Source organism: Amblyomma mixtum, chromosome 7 (genome assembly GCF_055824585.1).
Source record: "Amblyomma mixtum isolate Tamu chromosome 7, ASM5582458v1, whole genome shotgun sequence".
NCBI classification, from domain to species: Eukaryota; Metazoa; Arthropoda; class Arachnida; order Ixodida; family Ixodidae; genus Amblyomma; species Amblyomma mixtum.
The window spans coordinates 97,347,223-97,369,478 of record NC_143018.1 but is presented as its reverse complement, the minus strand read 5'-3'; positions in this window follow the sequence as shown (position 1 = coordinate 97,369,478).

Below are 22,256 nucleotides of genomic sequence, written 5' to 3'. Positions count from 1 at the left end.
AAATCACTACCTGGCACCGGCGATGACGACTGCTCTCCAATCGTTCAACGATGCACACTGTAATGGTTTTCTAAGCAAAACAAAAACCTAAACTGAAAGCAAGCAATCATAAATCCTTGAAATTGCATTGTGAAATTTTCGATGTTTCTTTCCATTTTCTCTCGTGTGAAAAAAATGAACAAAAACCGTTTTTTTTTTCCAAAATTACAGTGTCTTTTTCAGGCCTTCACATCTCTACTCGGGGCTGGGCAGCTGTGCGGGCCGCCCCACAGATACGCGCAGTGGCCGTACGCTACAACTGTCTGGAAGGAAATGGCAATCGGCCCGGCGTCGGGAAGTTTCGTCTGCACCACATCCCACCGGTGCGACGCGGGGTCGAAGATGAACACGTGGACCAAGTTCCATGCCATCTGGCAACTGTCGAACGAGTAGAGCTCGCTGTTGATGCGTACAGCCCTGTCGGTGACATAGAAAGAGAAGTTTATTTTCAACTAATGTCAAAAAACACAAAGTGAAACTGCTGAACTCAATGCTCTGGTAAGTCAAGCACATGCGCAGTGATGCAGCACTGAGCACGTCAGTAAGGCAGTAAGAAAGCCGACACTCGACCGCCGCGCAGGACGATGAAATATGTCGACCATTTGCGCAAGAACTGAGCCTCACTCATTGACAGTGCGTCCACGCATGCTTGCTCAAAGAGGCGCGTGCGGAGGCGCTGCAACATCGGAAACATTGCTCTTTGCGGACGCCCATTTAAGGAAGCCGCTCCACGCTGCCGCCACAAAACGAACATGCCGACACACAAGAGCATATTTGTAAACAGTTCGCGTGTACTAGTGCGCGCTTCGAGGCGGGTTAAAAACATCCGTGACACTAGTACCCAAAAGGTGCGCGCCACTACACAGTCGAACATAGCGTGCCGCAACGTTTCTAAAAGACCGCATTGCGGGCATCGAGCGGAGGGCGCCACGCCCCACGCCGCAAGGCGGTCTCTTGTGGGCAGGACCCGCCAGCCTCGCAGCCAGCCGAAGTCCCTGACATCTGCAGGAAGCGCAGCTGAGGTCAGTTGGCGCCAGCGTGCCCGTCTCGTTTTCTGGAGTTGTTCGCGGGTCAGCTCAGCGACCGTTAGTGCTTCACACATCCTGGAGGGCGGGGTTTCATCAACATCCAGATCGGGCACGCTGGCAGACAACGACGCCAGTGTGCGACGCACGTTAACGAAAAATTCCGGCGGCTGCTCGGCTGTAGGGCCAACCACGTGTTGTGTAAATAACACGTTACGTGCTGTACCCAGATAGTATGTGAGGAGTGTTCAACCGGGATAGTCTGGGTTGCGCACAAGATCGCGTGCTCCTCGCTAGGCGAGCACATTGCACATGGTGCGGATACAAGGTACACCAAACCCACCCATGTACGATGGAAGGCGCATGAACATTCGTGACACAAGTTCGGTTTTGCCCGCCCACAGGAAAAAGCCATAGGCCGAGGTTAGCCTGCGAGCAAACGTTCGCGGTGGGTTTGCGACGCGGGCGACAAAAAAACATGCGGCTAGGATTGTGGACTTAACTATATAGCAGCACTCTGCCATTGAAAGGCGGAAAGTTGATGCCATCGAGAGGCGTTTCTCAGCGTTCGTGCGGAGGTTAGCCCAGGTTTCGCGGGCCACTTCTCCGTTGGCGAGGAATACTACTCCCAGGACTTTCACTCCCTGCACCTACTCAACCTCGCCCGCAAGGTTCGGTGTGAAGGTGCCAAAGCTTAGTGCCTTGCATTTTCCCCTGTTCAATAGGGCCCCCGATATCTCGCTGTACTCGAGAAACAGCCGCGAAAAAGCGGCGTAGCTATCCTCGTCCTTGAGGAAAAGCGACACGTCGTCCGCGTAGGCCGAAACTTTGATTTGGCCCTGGCCAGGTAGAGGGAAGCCGCGTATGGATGGACTGTCGTTAATGCGCCGGATGAGTGGATCCAGGCATAGCACGAAGAATGTTGGGGAGAGAGGGCATCCTTGCCTTATGCCCCGGGTGACTGAAAATGGAGCGCTCTGGTGGCCGTTTACGGAAAGATGAGCGTTCAGGTCTGCGTAAAGTAAGCGCAGCCTGCTGACAATTTGCGGCGGGAATCCGAAGGCTTCGAGGACTCCGAACAAATACGAGTGGTCCACCCGATCGAATGCTTTCGCCTGATCGAGCGAAACAAAACACCCGGTGAAGCCCGTCCTGCTGGCAAATGTGAACAGGTCTCTTGTGAGTGCCAATGCAGAAAACACAGAGCGGTCAGGCACGCTGCTGGTTTGAGCCCGGTGGATTAGGTGAGGCAGGATCGTCCGCATTCTTGTGTTCAGCAAAGATGTGACTATTTTGTAGTCTGCGTTTAAGAGGCTTATGGGCTGCCATGCTTGCGGGTCGGAGGGGTCACCGCCCGCTTTCGGAATGAGTATGATGTGACATTCGCGGAAAGAGTTTGGACGTAGCCCATCCGCGAGGAAGCCGTTGACCATCTTCAGGAGCGCTCCTTGGATCTTGTAAAAAAAACTTTGAATAAAAACTTGTTGGAATGCCGTGTGGACCGGGGGCAGAGGCTGCATTCATACTCTGCAGGATGGCGTGCTGCTCTTGGCTTGTGGCTGGTGCGCAAAGGTTTTCATGCAACTCTTCAGCTACTCGTGGCAAGTTTCCAAAAAAAACTTTGTAGAAGTCCGTCATAACCATCTTGAAGATGTAGCCAACTGTCCGTGGAGAACAGGTTCGAAAAGTGGCTTGCGAAGATCGTGCAGATATCGGCCGTGGTTTTGCTTTGGGTGCCGTCTGGGAGGGTCACGAAAGGAACAGTAGCGGGAGCGAATTCCTCTGCCGTGCCTGCGCGTACATGTCGTAGCACAGCCGGGTCTGATATCGGCCGCCCGAGCTGGTGTGCACGACTAGCTGCCCGTGATAACTGGCAGAGCAACACGTGGTAACGTGCTTTAAGTAGACTCAGGTAATCGCTCAGTGCAAAGGTTAAGGTTGCTCCCCTTTGCACTATACGGATGCGCTTGAGGGTGTCATTCAGTGCATGAGTTACCCGGCGTCTGCGGTCTTGACCGGCCGCCACCAGAGTTGCCTGCCAACGAGCCTTGAGTGTGTCCCATGAATCAGACGCAACGAATCTCTTGCACGATGCGGCCAACGCCGTACGCAGTGACGCCATGCTTTCCGGGTCCGCCAGTAGGCTCGTGTCCATGCGCCACGTAACAGTACGTGGGGTGTCCTCACCAAAGTCGAGCCTGACTGACAAGGGGTGGTGATCGGAAATCACCGGTGGTGGTGGTGGTGGTGGTGAAAAACTTTAATCAAAGAGAGCTTGAGGGTTAAAAAAAAATAAATAACCCTGCTGCATGGTCGGTATCCTTAGTCCGGGACACCGCATGACGAGGCCCCGTCTCGCGCCCGCTTGACCAGAGCCCTTTGGGACTCCAGTGTGGAGCAGTTGAGGAGGGCAGTCTCCCATGCCTCTCGGGTGGGGGTGGGGGAGGGGGGAAGGTGAGGATTCTGAGTACATGCCCACACCATGTGAAAGATATCGCAGATCTCTCCACAGTGCGGGCAGCGCCCATCTGTGTTCGGATCGAAGTGTTTTGCTATTGCAGGACAGAGAAGGGTTCCTGTCTGCAGGCGCCGCAGAGTTCGCTCCTCCGCCTTACTCAGCCCATTGGCAGGTGCCGGGTAGAGACGGTGGCTGTCGCAATAATAAATTAGGATTTCGCGGAACCGCAGAAGCGGTTTATGAGCTTCTGAGCCATGAGAGCTAGGATGAGGAGCCCGGTGTGTGAGCGCTCGGGCGGCCGCATCAGCGGCCTCATTGCCTCGTAGACCCTGGTGGCCAGGAGCCCAGATCACTTTTGTGCGAGTTGGATCGGCGAGAGCGCGTCTTAGAATTTGCGAGGCCAGAGGTGATATTTCGCCTGCAAGATAATGTTCACAGGCCCGGCGAGAGTCTGTAATAACCGTTTTCGATTTTGGATCGGCGGCAGCGAGAGCTATTGCGACTTCCTCCGCTCGTGTTGAATTTGGGGCCCGAAAAGATAGCCCATCGACATTCATTCCCCGGTGGACTACGGCAGCCGTGAAGAATCCCGCGGGCGACGGCCCTGTGATGTCCACGTAATAGACGCCCTCTTTATACCCATATTGCCTCTCAAGCGTGCGAACCCGCGCTTGTCGTCTGCCTTCATGTGAAGCCATGTCCATGTTACGCGGGAGTGGAGCGACCAAGAGCATGTGGCGCCACAGCACCGGGTGTTCTCCGTCCCCTCTGGTATGCATGTGTGTTGGATGTGTAAGCGGTTTAGCAGGCGGCGCCCGGGCACCGTCTGCGATAGCCGCGTATATTGGTTCACGAGGTGGGCCTCCCGCAACTCCTGATAGGAGTTTACCACTCCCAACGCCTTCAGTTTGGCGTTGGAGGTAGCCACCGGAAGGTCCAGTGCTCGCTTTGTTGCCTTCCTGATGATGGCGTCAATGCGCTCGTCTTGTTGTTTGGTGGTGCGTAGGTACGGCACGGCGTAGAGGATCCGGCTGGTCACGAAGGCATAGGCGAGCCGTAGCGCGTCCCTGCCCCGCAGACCACCCCGCTTGTTGGAAACACGGCGGATCATGCGCCCTACCTGTTCACCTATGCTCTTGAGTTTCGCTATAGTAGAGTCCGGCCTAAGTTTGTTATTGATGAACAGACCCCAGGATCCGGAGCTCCGCCACTTCTCTGATGGGACCGCCTGACAGAGATATGTGTAGAGACGTGTTGTCCTTGTGGTTTGTCCTGACGTGTAGAAGCTCTGATTTGGCGGGAGCACATTGGAGACCACAGTCGGCAGCATATGCTTCGACTATGGTGGCGGCCTGCTGAAGGCGGTCCTCTATCTCCCCAAGGCTCCCCTCGGTGGTCCAGATTGTAATGTCGTCTGCGTAGAGGGCGTGTTTTATGCCATCTACCTGAGCCAGTCGGCCGGGCAGGTGCATCATGGCGATGTTGAAAAGGAGCGGTGATAACACCGCCCCCTGTGGTGTACCTCGTGTACCCATAGAGTACGGGCCGTACTCCTCGTCCTCGATCCGGAGGAGTGCCTGACGCGCAGAGAGGAAGTCTCTGACATAGGCGAAGACCTTCGCCCCGCAGTTAGCGGTGTTCAAGTTAGAGAGTATGGTGGCATGTTTAACATTGTCAAACGCCCCCTTAAGATCGAGGGCGAGAATGGCCTTGTCGTTTTGTTGCATGGCTGTGGGTCGTATTATGTCCCTGTGTAGTTGGAGTAGGACATCCTGTGCAGACATGTGCGGGCGGAACCCGAACATAGTGTCGAGCCTGACACCAAAGTCGAGCCTGACTGACAAGGGGTGGTGATCGGAAATCACCGGCGTGCCTGCAGGGAACGCGAGAACTTCGCAGCTAACGACAAAAGAAGCGAGCTCTGGCGGAAAATAGAATTTGTTTATCCGACTCGCTGACTGTGCTCTCTCCCACGTCGCTCCAAAGGCATCCCCGTGAAGCTGCACCCACGCGTCAGACAAGCGGAACTGAGTCACGAGATCGCGGAGCGCGGGGGCACCGCAATAACGGCGACCGTGACCCTGTCCGCGGACGTCACGGTCGATGTTAAGTACACAATTGAAGTCACCGACGATGAAAGTGGGGTAGGGATCAAGGAGGAATGAGTCGAGGCACTCAAAAAAATCAGAACTACTAGTCTGCCGTGCTGGCGCATATACAACCAACGCACGTACCCGCCGCTGGTTTAGTGTGAAGTCGACCGCAAGAGTGCGGCCGTCCAGCCCGAAAGTGCAATGAGCACCCGCGCGCAGGCAGGGGTTTACAAAGACGACACCAACACCGCACATATGAGAATCAGTCAACGAAAAATAAGCAAAAACAGAAAACCGGGTGGTGAAATTCAGCACATCAAGTGAAGTACGGAAGTTGCATTCCTGTAAAAACAGGATGTCGACACCCCTAGCCCTGGCAAAGTGCATCACCTCTCTCTGTCTGTCTACGGATTGAAATCCCCGAACATTCAGGGAGAGGAGATGCACAACCGCCATGACTGCCAAGAGCACCGACGGCATAGCATACAACCTAAAGCGCGCTGCCATGGGCGGCGCTTGGCGCGCGCGGCACTTTTTTGCTAGAACGTTCGTTAACAGTCCCTTCGGATTCCGATGATTGGGGGTGGGCACGTTTGTAGTCGGGTCTTGCGAAGTCCATATTTTCGGGGTCGTCGGCGCTTGTGGCCTCGCTCACCGGTTGCTGCGTGGTCTTGCCGACGCTCGCAGCTGAAGCCGATGCCGACGCCAGGGTCGCCGATGGGAGGGTGTGGCTGACTGGTGATGGGAAGCGCGCGTCGTCCGCACCTCGAGGAGTCGTCGGCCCTGACACCTGCCCGCACGTCAAGTCGCCTGTAAGGCGAAGCGGCGTGACTTTGTCCGGTACGTCCACCAGGTCGCCCGACGCCACTCTCGACTCGTCGCTGCTGCTCACGGTGTCGTAGGTGTCAGTGCCGGGAAACGGCGCCAAGGGTTCGGCAAAAACTGCAGCGAACGGCTCCACCTCGTTTGAAGGCGTCACCTCGCGCTGCTCCTTCACGGGCACCTTCGTCGCGGGGGCGTGCTCAGGCTCCCTCGGGCTGGTCGTAGGGTCCGCGTCGGCAACAGGCGTCCGGACGGTTGGTGTGCTCCGCGTTTCTGCGGCCACGTTGTCCTTGCTCGGTTCCTTCCTCGAGGCAGCGGCCGCCGCATAGGACCGTGGTCGCAGGCAATCCGCTGTGGCGTGGCTTCCGCCGCAGCGCCTGCAAGCCGCTCCGCATCCGGCCGTGTCGTGGCCGAACACCTCGCAGCGAGCACACCGCAGCGTTCGACACGCCGCGCCGATGTGGCCGTCCTGCCCGCAGCGGGAACACACCTTCCGGACGCCTCGGTAGTCAAACATGACGCGGTGGCCCTGGACGGTCAAGAAGTTCGGCACCGCCTGCTGCATCTCGATTCTGCTTCATCTCGATGAGTAGATCTTGCCGTTGATGAGTACAACTCTGTCGGTGACATGCTCTGGAGCGCCGTTTAGCTGCGCCGTCCACATCTTTCAGAGGCACCTGCTTCAATAAGAAACAAGGGCCGGTCATTCCAGCGATGGCGGTGGCATCATGCGGCTTTTTTGTGAAGCAGCGATATGGTGATCAGTATTCGTGGCGCGTGCAGACTTAGTGCGTCGACGGGTGACTATTTCCGTTAGATTTTTGAATGTTTGTCATTTTATGACACTCACACGATTGAATGTTCGATAAAGAACATGTACTCTTGCAGTTACCAAGATTGAAAGCGCTAAAAGCCGTTATAAAGTGCGCATAAGTGGTCAAGAGGGCTCTTGTGCCATTACGGGTTTGGTTCAGAGCGAATTGCTTTTTTGACGCCACATGATATATGCTTAACGCTTCCCAATCGAGAATTTTGTTTAGTTGATTGATCATGCCAGTCGCATTGATAGGGATTGAATATCTGGCGGCTTTAAAAAAACGTGAAATATATATTGCTTAATGCTTAAATCGTGCGCTACTTTTTTCTTTCGTTTCGCGCATGTTTGGTTGCCGCCTTATTGTCTAGCAGGTGCTTGGTATAGGTGTCATGCAGCTCTGGTCTATTCATATCGCGAGCAACAACCACTTTGTTCAACCTTGCGGCGATGATGGAAATATGGTGTGAATCGTTGGCATTTGGCCTTTTCATTTCCTGTTCTGGTAAGAAATGCCTAAGGGGCCTGAATACCTGCAGCTGTTTCTGGTGAAATATAAACCTGTGATTTGGTCACTGTGCCTTCTATATATACCTTTATATACGTGGATTTGAGGAAAGGAAGTGGAATTTCACGAGAGATGCATTCATATCATATCACGAATACACCAATAATTAAAAACTGGAAAGGAGGATCTATCCGTCACCAGACAAAAATCTCGACAAAAGCCAGGAGGTAACGTGGCGTCGGCTCCAGACGCGAGCCTTTTTTAGCCCGTCGAGACTAGCACACATGTATCCAACACAATACAACGCTACTTGCAAACAATGCGGCGAGATAGCCGGATATGACCACATTTTATGGAGCTGCAAAAAGGCGCCGCCACCGGCGGAGCTACTACCAGTCCCTTCTCTAGAGCGGTGGGAGGCTATACTGGCCAGCTCAGACCCGTTGACTCAAGTCCGAGCCACTGAGTGGGCTCACGAGGTCGCCAAGAGCCATGGGCTCGAAGCCACCTAGTATAATGCCCACTATGGCTCAGTGCTGACAATAAACGTTTTCCAATCCAATCCAAATCGGTGGAGCCCCAACTGCACGGTGAGGAAAGGGAGGAAGGCGGGAGTGAAAGAAAAAAGAGAGAAGGAGGGGCCGTAGTGGAGGGCTCCGGATTAATTTCGACCACCCGAGGACCTTTAACGTGCATTTACATCGCACAGCACACGGGCTCCATTTGTGGTTTCCCCTCATCGAAGCTTTGGCCGCCGCGGCTGGATTGGAACCCGGTTACTCCTGCTGGGTAGCCGAGCACGCTAACCTCTGAGCCATCACGGCGGGTATCTATCGGTTGTGAGAAACGTGTTACGAGCGGAGCGCGGCGGGTGGCAGTTGTTGAAGAGGCGATCTGCAACGGACAGCGCGAAAGTGTGTTGCAGTTTAACACGAGGCGTGATTAGTTGCGGCGATAGAATCGCACCCTCGTGCGGTGCCCGGCGAAGCTGACCTGTTTGCTCCACCGCGGGTTTGAAACGCCGTCATGGCAATATTAATCTATTGAAATTATGCGCAGTAACGATGTCTGATAAATTAAGTTGGTTTTACGCTTCCCGTACTGTGTGAATTGGCAATGGAATAGACGCTTTACTTGCAAACACCGCTCGCCTCTCTTTTTTGAACTGCCGGGAATAATTTCTTTAGTTATTGAGCAGCAGAAAGAAGAACGTTAACACTGTGTCTGACTTCCTTCTATCGACTTGATGTCGCTGTTTTAAAGTGACAGCGTTAAAGACCCCGGTGTCCTCGTCGGCGTTGTGAGCGAGAAATCACGGGCATGGCTCTGCCAGCTGGTTCCCAGAGGGAAACCTAGGAGGCGGATGTGCCGCCTTGGTCACGTGTCCTTGTTGCGTCATCCCAAGCTACCCACCAGATAGTGACGAAACTGCACACTGTTGCAGATAAATAAACAACTGGCAGCTCAGAAACAGCAACCTGGGTCCCACAAGGCCCATCGCTTAACAACTGCACCAGTGCGAGAGCAGGGGTATGAGGACTCCCAAGGATTTATCAGCGTAAAATAGTCAATGGCCTGCATATACGGGAATTAACCCATCATGATATAGCGTCGTACTCTTACGGGGGAGCTTAAGTGTCCCCTCTAGTTTTATTTTCTTTTACGCGACTGCATTAAAAGCCCCGTTCGGCCGGAAACCCAGCGTCACGATCGTTGACACAATGGAAAATCCTGATTGGTCGAGAAGGTAGTGGAGTAGGAAAGCAATTTTGCTGATATTAAAAAGAAACTGTGGTCAGTCTAAATCGAAACCACCATTGAGGAACGTGCGTTAATTGTAGAGAGAGGCCTTGTACGAGTACCACCAACCCCCCCAGCAGGCAAATTACATTAGAGGACCACATAGCTATAATGAGGGTCATTAATTATTGTCACTAAGTAATGTGGACGACGATGTGCAATAAAAGAGTTTATGTTTTCAACAACTGTGTCGATGTCTGCAAAACGGTGCGCCAAGGAAAACCCTAGCGACCGTATGGACACTTTAACGCTATTACGTCGTACTATTAAGGTGAACTGAAGTTTCGCAGTTTTTTTCTTGTCAAGTAATAATCCTTAATCATGCCCAATATGCAATGCTAGATTAAAACTAAAGGATCAGTTACCACCACTAACGTGAATTGCAGCGAGGCATTGGCTAGCACGCAGATCTGAGGGCTCGCGTCTACGTCACTCTGCCTAGATATTGGGACCAATGGGATGGTCCTACGGCCCTGGAGACATGCGCGTAATATGAGGGCTGCGCCTTGGCCCTGAGGCCTTGAACGGTCCAAAGTTGTTTGCAAAGTAAAGTTTTCCATCCATCATGGGGGCGCAAGCATTTGGACGTCCGGATGTGAGGGGTCCTGTCGCGTAGCGAGTTTGAGGTCGGCTTTCCTATCGCGTTGACCCCTCTTCCAACGGCCGCATGTTACCTGGCCTTGGCCTCCCCCCGAATGTTCAAGCATTCATGGCTGTCTAGGGCTGATGTTCGCATTGGTTTGTGACCTCAGCTGCACGTCTATGTAGGTCTTCTTTGACTCCGCGCTTGTGTTTGCAATCTTACGAGCGCAGCAAATCTTGTGTGTGCGCAGGGCCCACTGTTCCGTGGCTTCTGAAACAACCACACAATGCCTTTGCTACTCAAGAGATTCAATATTCCTAGTGCTTCACGCCATCACATCGAACGGTGCACTAGGCTGTAGCGAAGAAAAATGTGTCTCGGTGTCTTACACGCCTGCGCCAGGTCGTTCTTAGCGTCCTTCCTGCCCTCCTAGTGTCCCCCTTTCCCTGCGCAACCCTTTTGACGCGCTTTACCTGTCTCTTCTTCGCGTAAGCCCAGGAGCAGTGGCTATATCGTCATAACAGCAAAAGGTGCGTTAGAAGCTTTCTCACTAAAATCAACCCAGGATTGCAGAAAAAAAAAACGCCTACGATACCTGTTCTTACCCAGTGCTTCCCCGACAGCAGGAAGGAAAAACTAACGCCCGGTTTCATTTCTGAGAAGATTCGTTACCACTGCACGATGTGGAACGTGCTGCTGAACGGCGTTCCAGAACTCCTCCACGACATGCGGTCGCCATCAAAGAAAAGGTCGACTTGTTCGACCCGTTCTACAACTACCACGATGACAGCGATGAAATCTTAGGCATCCGCTTAGGCGTATACATCTCCCACCCTGCAATGTGCAGGCGGGGTGTGCCGCTGACTGACCTGCGTCCCGAAGGCGAGCCCATTAACTTCAGCGACCACACCGTTGTCGCCTACGGTGACTGTGACTACATGCGGGGGAGCTAATCGGACATAAGGTCACGGATTGGCCGCTTATACTGGTTGTATATGCTTGCTATGACATGGAGCAGTCCGAAGTGCGGCCAAATGCCGACACTGAGCATCTTCTTCTCTGCTTGTGTGCTGTGTCAACGGATCTACGTCTTTGATTTATTGGACCCGAAATCCTCACACCGTGTATATACCTTGAGAGCCTGACATTGCATAGCGCTCCGACCAGTGCAGAGGCCCCGGCTAGCCGCTCCTCTCACACGGCGTCCGCAGTCGGAACCCGAATGCATGCTTGTTGTGGCCAGGCGTTAAACATAGAGATCAACGACTTTTCAACTATTACTATTAGCCTCCCTGTGTGTTGAGAGGTGTGTAGCTCACCGCGAGTAATATCCTACCAGTATTCAGAACTTCGAATATAAGGTTTCCCTTGGCGCTGTTGCGTAACAAATTTCGGCTTTTTCGACTGGTTAATTATAATGGATCTGTTTCTTTGCGTGCGGGGTTTTCGAAAGCCCGAGTTGGTAGCCCGTCGAGTTGGTAGCCGAGTTGGTAGCCCGTCTCTCGCTCCTGGTATAACGTCACGCCATAACGTCACTAGCTCCTCTAGCGGGAGGAGCGCGGCGCGCCGTGCCAAGCGGCCGCCGTTACCCGACGAGCCGAGTTGTAGCCCGCCTCTCGCTCCTGGTATGACGCCACGCTGTGACATCGCTAGACATGGTATCACGTCAGAGGTCAATCTAAAGGTCAAACGTGACAGGTGGCCGCCGGTACGCGAAAGGCCGTTCTTGGGAGTAGTATGGCTTTCGCAATAAAAATTTGCAGTGGTTTAGCTCTGGTTAAACCGGGTAAATTGAGTTAGCAACGGTGCGCGCGTTCTTCTGGTGATCCTTCGGCGCGTTGCCTTCGGCTGGTAGCATTGCGGCGTTCCTGAGCAGTCGGGTGTTGAGATTCATCGGTTACCGATGACCTGGAACAACTCTGCGAGGTAGAACGGTGTCGCCGAGCTGCATCCTTAGCACGACGCTTTGCAAGACGTTCTTCAAGCTGTTCTGGCGACTCTTGCGCATGTTGTCGCTTTCTCGCTTCTTCCTGTCGCTGCCACTTCTCCTTAGAGGACTGGGTAGCAAAGCATTCACGCCAAGGCAAGCGTGCATTTATAGACGCTCTACAGCGCGGGAGCATGGGCGCAGCGTATTTGGTCACATGACCATTCCGCCTCGCTGCCAGGGAGTCCACAGAACGCCATCGCCCGTTCGGCTGTACGGTTTGCTCGTCGGCTAATTGGTTTTGGAGGAAAGGAAATGTATCTGTATCACATATCTCGGTGGACACCTGAACCTCGCCGTAACGACAATGGAGGAAGATTGGATTGAACGAAGACACCGTATTCTTTAGACGCGCCTTTGTGATTCGAAACCATCCAGCTGGCATAGCGGAGTGGTTAGCGTGCTCGTCTCGCACTCCGGAGACCCTGGTTCTATTTCCCAACTCGAAAAGTTTCCGACTCGGTGGTATTTATATATGTGGTCTGATTAGTAATTAAGCTAATTGCTTAACCGGTATCATTCGAATGCCATCGATGCACTGCGCGGCCAATGCTGCTAACGCCGGCTTTGAAGGCCAGAAGTGGCGGACCTTCTAGTGGAGCGATCTGTCGTATACAGAGCAAACTACTCGGCGCCGCGGGCCGCGCGGCGTGCCGATGATGCTGCCATCTGGCGGAGCGCGGTTGAAGCAACGTTGTTCAAGGTCATCCGTCCCTACCGACCCGGGCTACGCGTGGAGGCGAAACCTGCAGTAGTATTTCTAACACAATAAAATTAAATAGTCAATTTCAGCTATGCTACTAGTCAATTTCAGCTATGCTGGTTAGCACACTTTAGCGGTATTCAGACAGGCTACAGCGCTGAGAATGCTAAGCCGTAAAGACCACTCCTACTGAAAAAGGCCGGTTTCAAAAATTGCGGAAAAACTTAGGTTATACATCCGGAACACGCCTAACATGGTGATGGAACACATTCAGGAGAGTGTAACATGGCCAACGCTTTCCTTTTTTGTTTGTATGGGAATAAAGATTACAGTTTGGATTTCGTTGTGCATGTAATTTTTTTCTTTCTTTCGAATTCACTCATGCAGAACAGAAGAAACTCATTAGACATGGCTCCAACATCATTACAAAGTAATTTGGATTGCAGGTAGATGGTTTCACGTCAAAACGAAAACCACAGTTGTAAGTAAAGACGGTAATGGGTGCCTATTTTGGGGTTCGACTTGAATTGTGGGCTTGGTAGAAAAGTTATTCCTTGACACTCTCCAATGAAATAAAAAACAACTTTTGTTACTGCGCAGCTTCTGGAAGTAACTCTTTGCCCAGACGTTATTATTTGATCGTTTCAACAGGTTTGAGCCGAGGAATGCATTTAACGATTGATTTTGGTAGTTATAATAATAATAATAATAATTTGCTTTATTCAGTATAATCTGAACATACCAAAAAAACGGAAGCGCGGAAGCCACAAGTGGGCTTGTGCGGCGACAACCGGCAGCCCCGGATATCTTCGCGTTACATCAGAGCTCCATCAGAGGCAAAAGAAAATTAAAAGACGTAAATATGAAGAACACAAAAATTTTGGCACGGAAAGAATGAAAAAGCAGTGATAAGATTTTAGCACATGTTAAAGATGTTCTAACGCTTGAACAGCAGCACGCAGTTTTTTGCGGGTGGTTAGGGAAAATAAATCATCCGGTAATTCGTTAAATATAGCTGGCACGTAATAGTTTCTAGTTGCTTTGCCGTAGTGAGTGCGCACTCTCGGTTTATGATAGCGATGAACATGCCTCAATGGTACCGGTTTCGTATTTATGTGTCTGTATGCGCTATTCCAAAAATATTTCAGTTCTACAATTTGTTTAAAAAGATTGTCAAAAGAAGGCAAACCGGCTGCGGTAAAGACACTGTTGGGCAGATTTTCCTGCGGCAAGTAGAGAACGCTTGTAGCAATGTTTTACAAAATCCTATTAACACGACGTTTCCATGTGAAAGAGCAGTTAAAAAAACAACACATACCGTATCTCAAGACACTATACCCCAGAGCCTGGGCAACTAATTTTCTGGCAGAAAATGGCATCATAGTTCGCAAATTAAACAACAAGCATTCAACACGTCCGAGTTTCTTACAAATGTGAGTCATCTGAGTATTCCATGCCAAATCACTGTCTATGTAAATACCAAGATACTTAACCGATGGGACGTTAATTATAGGTTGACAAGAACACAAAGAGCAGTATGAGGTGTGTAAATATATGGAACCTGCACTTGGTACATCTTTATGCGGGTTACGAAAACAAACAAGTCTGGATTTGGTGCTATATATTTGTATTAATTGAAAGTTTTTTTTTCAACTTACACAATGCTGATGGGTGTCATGGCAAGAAGGCTGTAAGAATAGCTTGACAAAGCCAGGACACTAGTGAATGGCAGAACACGAGTGCGCAGATGAGGCTGGATAACATACAAATTAACAAATTAAATATCATCAGCATTGCCACCCGAAAGAAAAAGAAAAGCAGAACCTGTTTATAAATGCATTAAGTCTGTTTTATAAACACTTTTACAAAGAGGGGCGCCTCAGAAGTGAATGTCAAATAAGTAAACTAATGTGAAATAAATACTGCACAATATATAGCAGCGACTCTATATGAATACATAATATTCCATTGTCTGCATTCGTACAAAATACTGCATCCAACTTCTTTAAAGTGAGCATGTCGACATAAGGTAGTTAAAAAATGACTTGGAGGGGAAAGAAATAGCAATGAGGCTGCATCCGTGTCGTGGTGCGGAATCGAGCAGACTAACGTTCTGCAGGCAATATGATTAATTGGTTAACCATTAGTGATGTTACAGTTCAACATGTCATGTAGCGCTCTAGGTGATTACGTACTGAAGTACAGGCGGCCACTATCTAATTTATTGAACATATCTGCTGCTTTATGCACCACTACTGCCTAAATCAAGCCATGCGATGACGTTGCATATCAACTTCGCATAAATTAATGTTTGACGCGTATTATTTCTCCCTGCCAGGCCTGATAGGTTGTGGAAAATGTTTCGTAATTGTCTTTCCTCTATATTAGCCTGTAGACAAGAGGTATTTGCAAACATGTTCGATATTTTTGTTCTCTGTGAAAGAACAGGTCTTCAGCTGGGGGCATGTAGACACGTTGGATGAACAGCGAACTACTTTTTATGCTATAGTGGTAAGGGTGCCGTTCAGCGTAGAACTGCGCGTAGTTGGCGTGGTCACCGGTGAGCGCGGAAAACCGGATTGGTCGAGAGGGTGCTGACGTCACATGTGGAGCCGTGGAATGAAAAGTGATAAAAAACGGCAAGACTAATGAATAGAAGGTGGAAACATGATTCGAATGTCAATGGACGTCTAAGTATACTGTATAAAGCAATTCAGTTGCGCCTAAAGCAAATTTTGGGGCAATCAGTCGTGAATCGAACGCTTCACCTGTCAGTTGCGAGTTTTGGCATGCCGACCTTAGGCCAGGCAGGCATTTTTTTTCTCTAACAAGATACTTGCCACCAATCTGGAAATAACTATTCTATGTAAAAATTATTTACAAAGAACTCAGCTACCGGCTGCACTACACTACCATGACAGAAGACAACACAACTAAAGGCCTAGACAGACTTTTGAAGGAAAAAAAACATAGTCAAGACATTAAGCAAACAAGGGAAGGGGAATGAGGGGCTCGTTATAATTAAGTCAGAAGCCAGCAGCCACAGAAACCAAGGGGCACAGGGGATTTTTTTTAACTTTATTTATTTAATTTGTGGTGTTGATCAATTAGGAATATTACTGAATAAGTTATCGCTTAATGCTAATTGATTAGAAAAGCAGAAGAAAAAACAACCACATGCCGCCGGTGGGATCCGAACCCACCACGTCCGAATTACGCGTCCGGTGCTCTACCTCTCATCTACGACGACGGCTGTCAAATCTTCTGCTTTCGGGGGTATTTATGTTTACAAGTAACCTAACCTTGAGAGTGTTCATCAGCGCCTCCCACGTTCATAAGCGGCGGACGTGGAACGTCCTGAGTTACCGCAGGTGTGACGTAGAACGTCATCGAACGAAGTGGGTGGAAGCTGCGTGAGAACCCTCTTATGCTTCCTATGGCGTCAAGGCTGCGAGAACCAAGGCTGCCAGAACACTCTCAAGGTTAGGTTACTTGTAAGCATAAATACCCCCGAAAGCAGACGATTTGACAGCCGTCGCCGTAGCTCAGAGGTAGAGCACCGGACGCGTAATTCGGAGGTCGTGGGTTCGGATCCCACCGGCGGCATGTGGTTCTTTTTCTTCTGCTTTTCTAATCAATTAGCTCTAAGCGATAACTTATTCATTAATATTCTAAATTGATCAACACCACAAATTAAATAAATAAAGTTAAAAAAATCCCCTGTGCCCCTTGGTTTCTGTGGCTGTTGGCTTCTGTCTTATTTATAACGAGCCCCTCATTTCCCTTCCCTTGTTTGCTTAATTGCTTAGCGAGGGCCTCGGTTCTGGCAGCCTTGACGCCATAGGAAGCAAAAGAGGGTTCTGACGCAGCTTCCACCCTCTTCGTTCGATAACGTTCTACGTCACACCTGCGGTAACTCAGGACGTTCCACGTCCGCCGCTTATGAACGTGGGTGGCGCTGATGAAAACTCTCAAGGATAGGTTACTTGTAAACATAAATACCCCCGAAAGCAGAAGATTTTACAGCCGTCGCCGTAGCTCAGAGGTAGAGCACTGGACGCGTAATTCGGAGGTCGTGGGTTCGGATCCAACCGGCGGCATGTGGTTGTTTTTCTTCTGCTTTTCTAATCAATTAGCATTAAGCGATAACTTATTCAGTAATATTCTAAATTGATCAACACCACAAATTAAATAAATAAAGTTAAAAAAATCCCCTGTGCCCCTTGGTTTCTGTTGCTGTTGGCTTCTGTCACAGTCAAGACATGTCCTTTTTCTTCAACATGGTATTTATTACATGCATGCAATGTTCTACGTGTATGAACTGTGTGCCAACCTTTAGAAAAAAATATTGTATTAGCACGACGCGTTCAAGTCACCAAAGATTGGCAGAGAGACTATGGAGAGCGCATGACTAATTCATCATACTACGACACAGCTAAGCAACGAAGCAACAGAAAAAAAATGCAATGAAGAGCCCATCAGTAAGAGTTTGTGCCATTCGGGTCTGAACATATTGTGGGCTTAGACACCATTAAAGTGAACAATGATCATTCCAAAGCCACTTGTGCAGACACAAGATTCAGAATGTCAATTTATAATGAGCGCTTCGCAGAAGCCGGGTACTACAATTAAAAAGAACAAAGGGCCATTAGCAAATTAAAGTCCAGTGTGATATCGTACAGAATGTGGTGTCCGAACTTCTTTTGGAATGTCGGTTGCATGATATCCGAGAAGAGTACTGAGTCTTTTCGATTGATGAAACAATGCTGAATTTTTTCTGGAGCGTCGCAAATGAAAGGGGGGGGGGGGGGAGGGGTGCTTTGCAGTGACGGCAATTCACCCTTGACACAAAAGTTTTCCTTTCCCCTAATCACGTTTTAGCGGGTAATGTGTCCGTGCGTACACGGCGAGAGAGGGATTTCACGTACTCTTTTTTGTATACCATGTCCCGTTAATTTAATACGTAGCGCATTACATGGGCGTAGAGAAGAGCACACAGACTAAATCCTTCTGCAACCATTTTCTCGATACTGAAAACCGCAAATCAGGGGAGAAACGAACAGCAAAACACGCCTCATGCATTAAGCCTGAGAAAAAGGGGTTATCAGAAATATCTAATGAAGCAGTAATGTTCGGTAAAAGATAAACTACGTCGACTTGAAATAATGCATGCACTATTGCACGTGTAATGTCTACGAAAATCACATAACGTGAAACTGCCTATCCCACATACAGGTGAATAAACCAGGGCCGCCAGCATTTACAGACCAGAACTGGTAATCAGGTGACAAAGCCTCAAATACGAATCTCAGATAAAAGTAGCGAGAATTTTTGAAAACCTGGATGAAAAGTACTGCGCAATTAATATTTTAGAGTACATAAGGAAATTTTAGGGCGAGAGACAGTTTTGAGACGGTCGCCGTGCCAGCAATCGAGATACCGTAAGGGACACGTGTCTGAGAATAGGGCTGAAGAGTTTGCACCCAGTCTTTTCAAGTAATGTGCCCTCTTATTACGGGCATCAAAGGAACGCCAAGGTGCCTGAGTGGCCTAGGTGTCCACACCACTCCAGCATATTCAGCAATAAAACACGATATATGTGATATAAAAATGGAAATAAGCAACATGATGGCTAATAACAAAAAACCTGTGGATGGGCGAAAAGAGGAAACAGGGTAAAGGAGTAAAAACATAGCCTGAAATAGTTACAGACAGGCACGGCGAAAACAAAAACCCGTGAAAAGTAGCGAAAAGGTCTGCAATCGGATTGCAAGGAAAAAGAATTTTTTCGGCAAAAGCGAAATAGACGGCGTACTGACATACTTTTCACTAGTATTAATATCGTGAAACCCTTCCACCCTTTTTTGTATTGTGTTTAGTTCTGAACAAAAGATCATGTTTCCAAATCCATGTTTACAAGGAACCTTTCCTTACCCTGACCCTTATATTTTAATCGCTTACAAAGGTGTACTAAGTGGCCTCTTGGATTATTTCCTATTTGCAGCCTGTGTTCACATGCCCCTTCATTAAAACATGTACCAGTCAGTCCAATGTAGAACCTGACAGAAGTAAGGGGAACTTTCTGCGCAACTCTTGAAACACACTTGCGAACTTCTTATCGTGCTTCTTGGTACACTGAGGCCTATTCTACTTTACATTGATCACAAACGGGCGCATACTACGAAGTTTACAAAGCGGAAACAAAACAATCTTGACCGCTTGAACGCTTGCCACTTTTTTGATGTTACGTGAAACGCGACAAATGTAGGGCATAAGCACCACCGCTTCTTTCTTGACGGTCTCTTTCTGCTCGGTAGCGGAACGGAAGGGCTACAGTTGCTGATTGTACTTTTTTTCTTTCTTTTGTATGATCACAAGAATTTCTCCAAGGCGTTTCTGGCAATGTTTTTTTTATTCTGTTTTTTCCTTTCGCCCATTCTCCCGCTTTATGTTCTTACCTTCCCATCATGCTTGCTTCCATTTTGACATGTCATATAATGTTTTAGTCCCCCATCGCATCCTTTACTCTGGTTGTTTGTCGTTTCTAATTCGACCATCCACGTAGGCTATCACGATTTATTCTCGCACCTTCGACTTTACTGTTGATTCTGATTAATTTTATGGCGCTAGGTCATCTGTGGCTAAATAGCCCCATGGCACAAAGTTTATTTGTCTATTCAAGCTGGTGTAACAGACACATTTTCCCAACATTTCGCACCAGCCATCGTGGGATGGCTTGTCGATAATGTATCTGGCGTGCGCAGTGCACTGGAGCGCTATCGCATCAGTATAAATAAGCTGTAAGGAAGCTTCAGATACAGTCCAGCATGCTGTCGACTGCCTTCAATATGATCAGCACAAAATACGATTAGTTACACAAGCTTTGACACATTCTATCAGCTCAGGTTGAAGACATAGATACCGATCGGATGCTTCCAGATTGAAATTAGACTGCATATAGGAAAAAGAGAACCATAACTAGCAGGCTATAAAATCAGTGAGCCTTTAAAGCAGCGTCAAAGTGAAAGCAGACATCCGGAAATAAGTGATAACTGTTTGGCTTTGTAAAGTCGTCGCAAAAGAAACAAGTGTTTTCCGGAAAAGAGCTGCAATCGACGCCTACCGACACATATCTCTATCGACCATCTGCTTTGAAAAGGATGACCAGCAGTGGCTACGCGGCTAAGTAGAATTTAACACGGGCTTGATGCCGAAGCGGTGTTAATGCGACTTGCTTGAAGAAACCACCGGGCTGGAGGTGAATCGATTTCAGTGAATAACTCTTCGTTCAGAAAATTTGTTCCCTTTATTATTAGGAAAACGTGGCGGCCCCGAGCGACATGAATATAAACAAAACACTAGAGACTTTCTTGCTTGCGCGAAAAGCGAGCACAGAAGGAAGGCGTCCTGTGCGTATATAAGAAGAGTTTATTACTGCGTCAAGTAGTACTGCAGGAACACGTTCTTTGCGTGTAAAAGAAGTGCTTATTTATGTATCAAGTAGCCGCGCCGAAGTTGCATCATCACCGTACCACCAAGCTGGCTTCGCCGAAGTCACTCAATTTCCTTGAGATCAGGCATTTGCCACAGACTACGATGGGTGAGAAGTTATAGCGTAGACCATTTCTCTAATGAAGGGTGGTAAGGGGCTTAGATCCAGCCGTGCATCAATTACTGCAAGTAAGCACAGGTTCTTTAGTGTCGGTGCCAAGTGCAACACGTGGAGATCGGTCAGCGATCTTCGCTCCTCAGCTACCTGGTCCTCATCCTGGTCGGGTGCCGGTCCAAAGCCACCGAAGATAAACACTCTTTCACCCATCACTGAGCAGCCATGCCAGTACCTGGGAGATGGTGGTGAGCCACATGGCTTCACTTCGGTCCAACGCGACGTCAAGGGGTCGTACTTGTGCATATCTGCTAATGAGGTCTTCAGCACACCGCTGTACCCTCCGAAAATGTACAGTTCTTCTTTGAACACGAAGGCTGAATGTCCTCGCCGATACACAGGGGGAACGCCTTGTACCTGTGGGCGCACCCAGGAAGAGTTGGTCGTTTGAAAATAGTATAGGATGAGGAAACGGTCTGCTGGGCTGCCGCCGAACACATACATGCGGGTCCCGATGGCAGACGCAGATTGGCAGGCATGTAGAAACGGAGCCTCTCCGCTGGTGGGGACACGATGCCACTCTAGGGTATCCAAGTCAAGGACCCGCATATGTGACGAAGGATTCCAGTCACTGAAGATATACTTGCGGTGACCCACAACACAAGCTGTGCTGCCGTACATCGATGAGGGCACCTCACCGGACACCGCCAGACGGCTGCATGTCATCGTGTTTGTGTCGAAGCGGTAAAGGACACTTGGCAATGGCCAGCTGTGCGGGCCGCCCCACAGATACGCGCAGTGGCCGTACGCTACAACTGTGGGGAGGGAAATTGTTATCGGCCCGGCGTCGGGAAGTTCCGTCTGCACCACATCCCACCGGTACGACGCGGGGTCGAAGATGAACACGTGGACCAAGTTCCGCGCCATGTGGCAACTGTCGAACGAGTAGATCTTGCCGTTGATGCGTACAGCCCTGCGGGTGACATGCTCTGGAACGTCGTTTAGCCGCGCCGTCCACATCCTGCAGAGACACCTGCTGCAATAAGAAACAAGGGCCGGTCACTCCAGCGAATGTGGCGGCATCATGCGGCTTTTTTCTGAAGCAGCGATATGGTGATCGGTATTCGCGGCGTGAGCGGACGTAGTGCGTAGAAGGGTGACTATTTCCTTTAGATTTTGGAATATGTTTGTCATTGTATGACACTCACACGAATGAACGTTCGAAAAAAGACATGTACTCTTGCTGTTAGCAAGATTAAAAGCCCTAAAAGCCGTTACAAAGTGCGCATAAGTGGTCAGGAGGGCTCTTGTGCCATTACGGGTTTGTTTCAGAGCGAACTACTTTTTTGACGCGACGAGATATGTGGTTAACGCTTTCCAATCGAGAATTTTGTTTAGTTGATCGGTCATGCCAGTCGCATTGATATGGTTTAAATATCTCGCGGCATTAAAAAAAAACGTGAAATATATATTGCTTAAATCCTGCGGCATTTTTTCTTTCATTTCGCGCATGTTTTGTTGCCGCCTTATAGTCTAGCAGGTGCTTGGTTTAGGTGTCATGCAGCTCTGGTCTATTCACATCGCGAGCAACAACCACTTTGTGCAACTTGGCCGCGATGGTGGAAATGTGGTGTAAATCGTTGGCGTTTCGCATTATAATTTCCTGTTCTGGTACGAAATGCGTAAGGGGCCTGAATAACTGGAGTAGTTTCTGTTGAAATAGGAACTTGTGGTTTGGACACTGTGCCTTGTATATACACATCTAAATACGTGGTTTTGAGGAAAGGAAGTGGCGCCGTATCTGTCTCACATATCTCG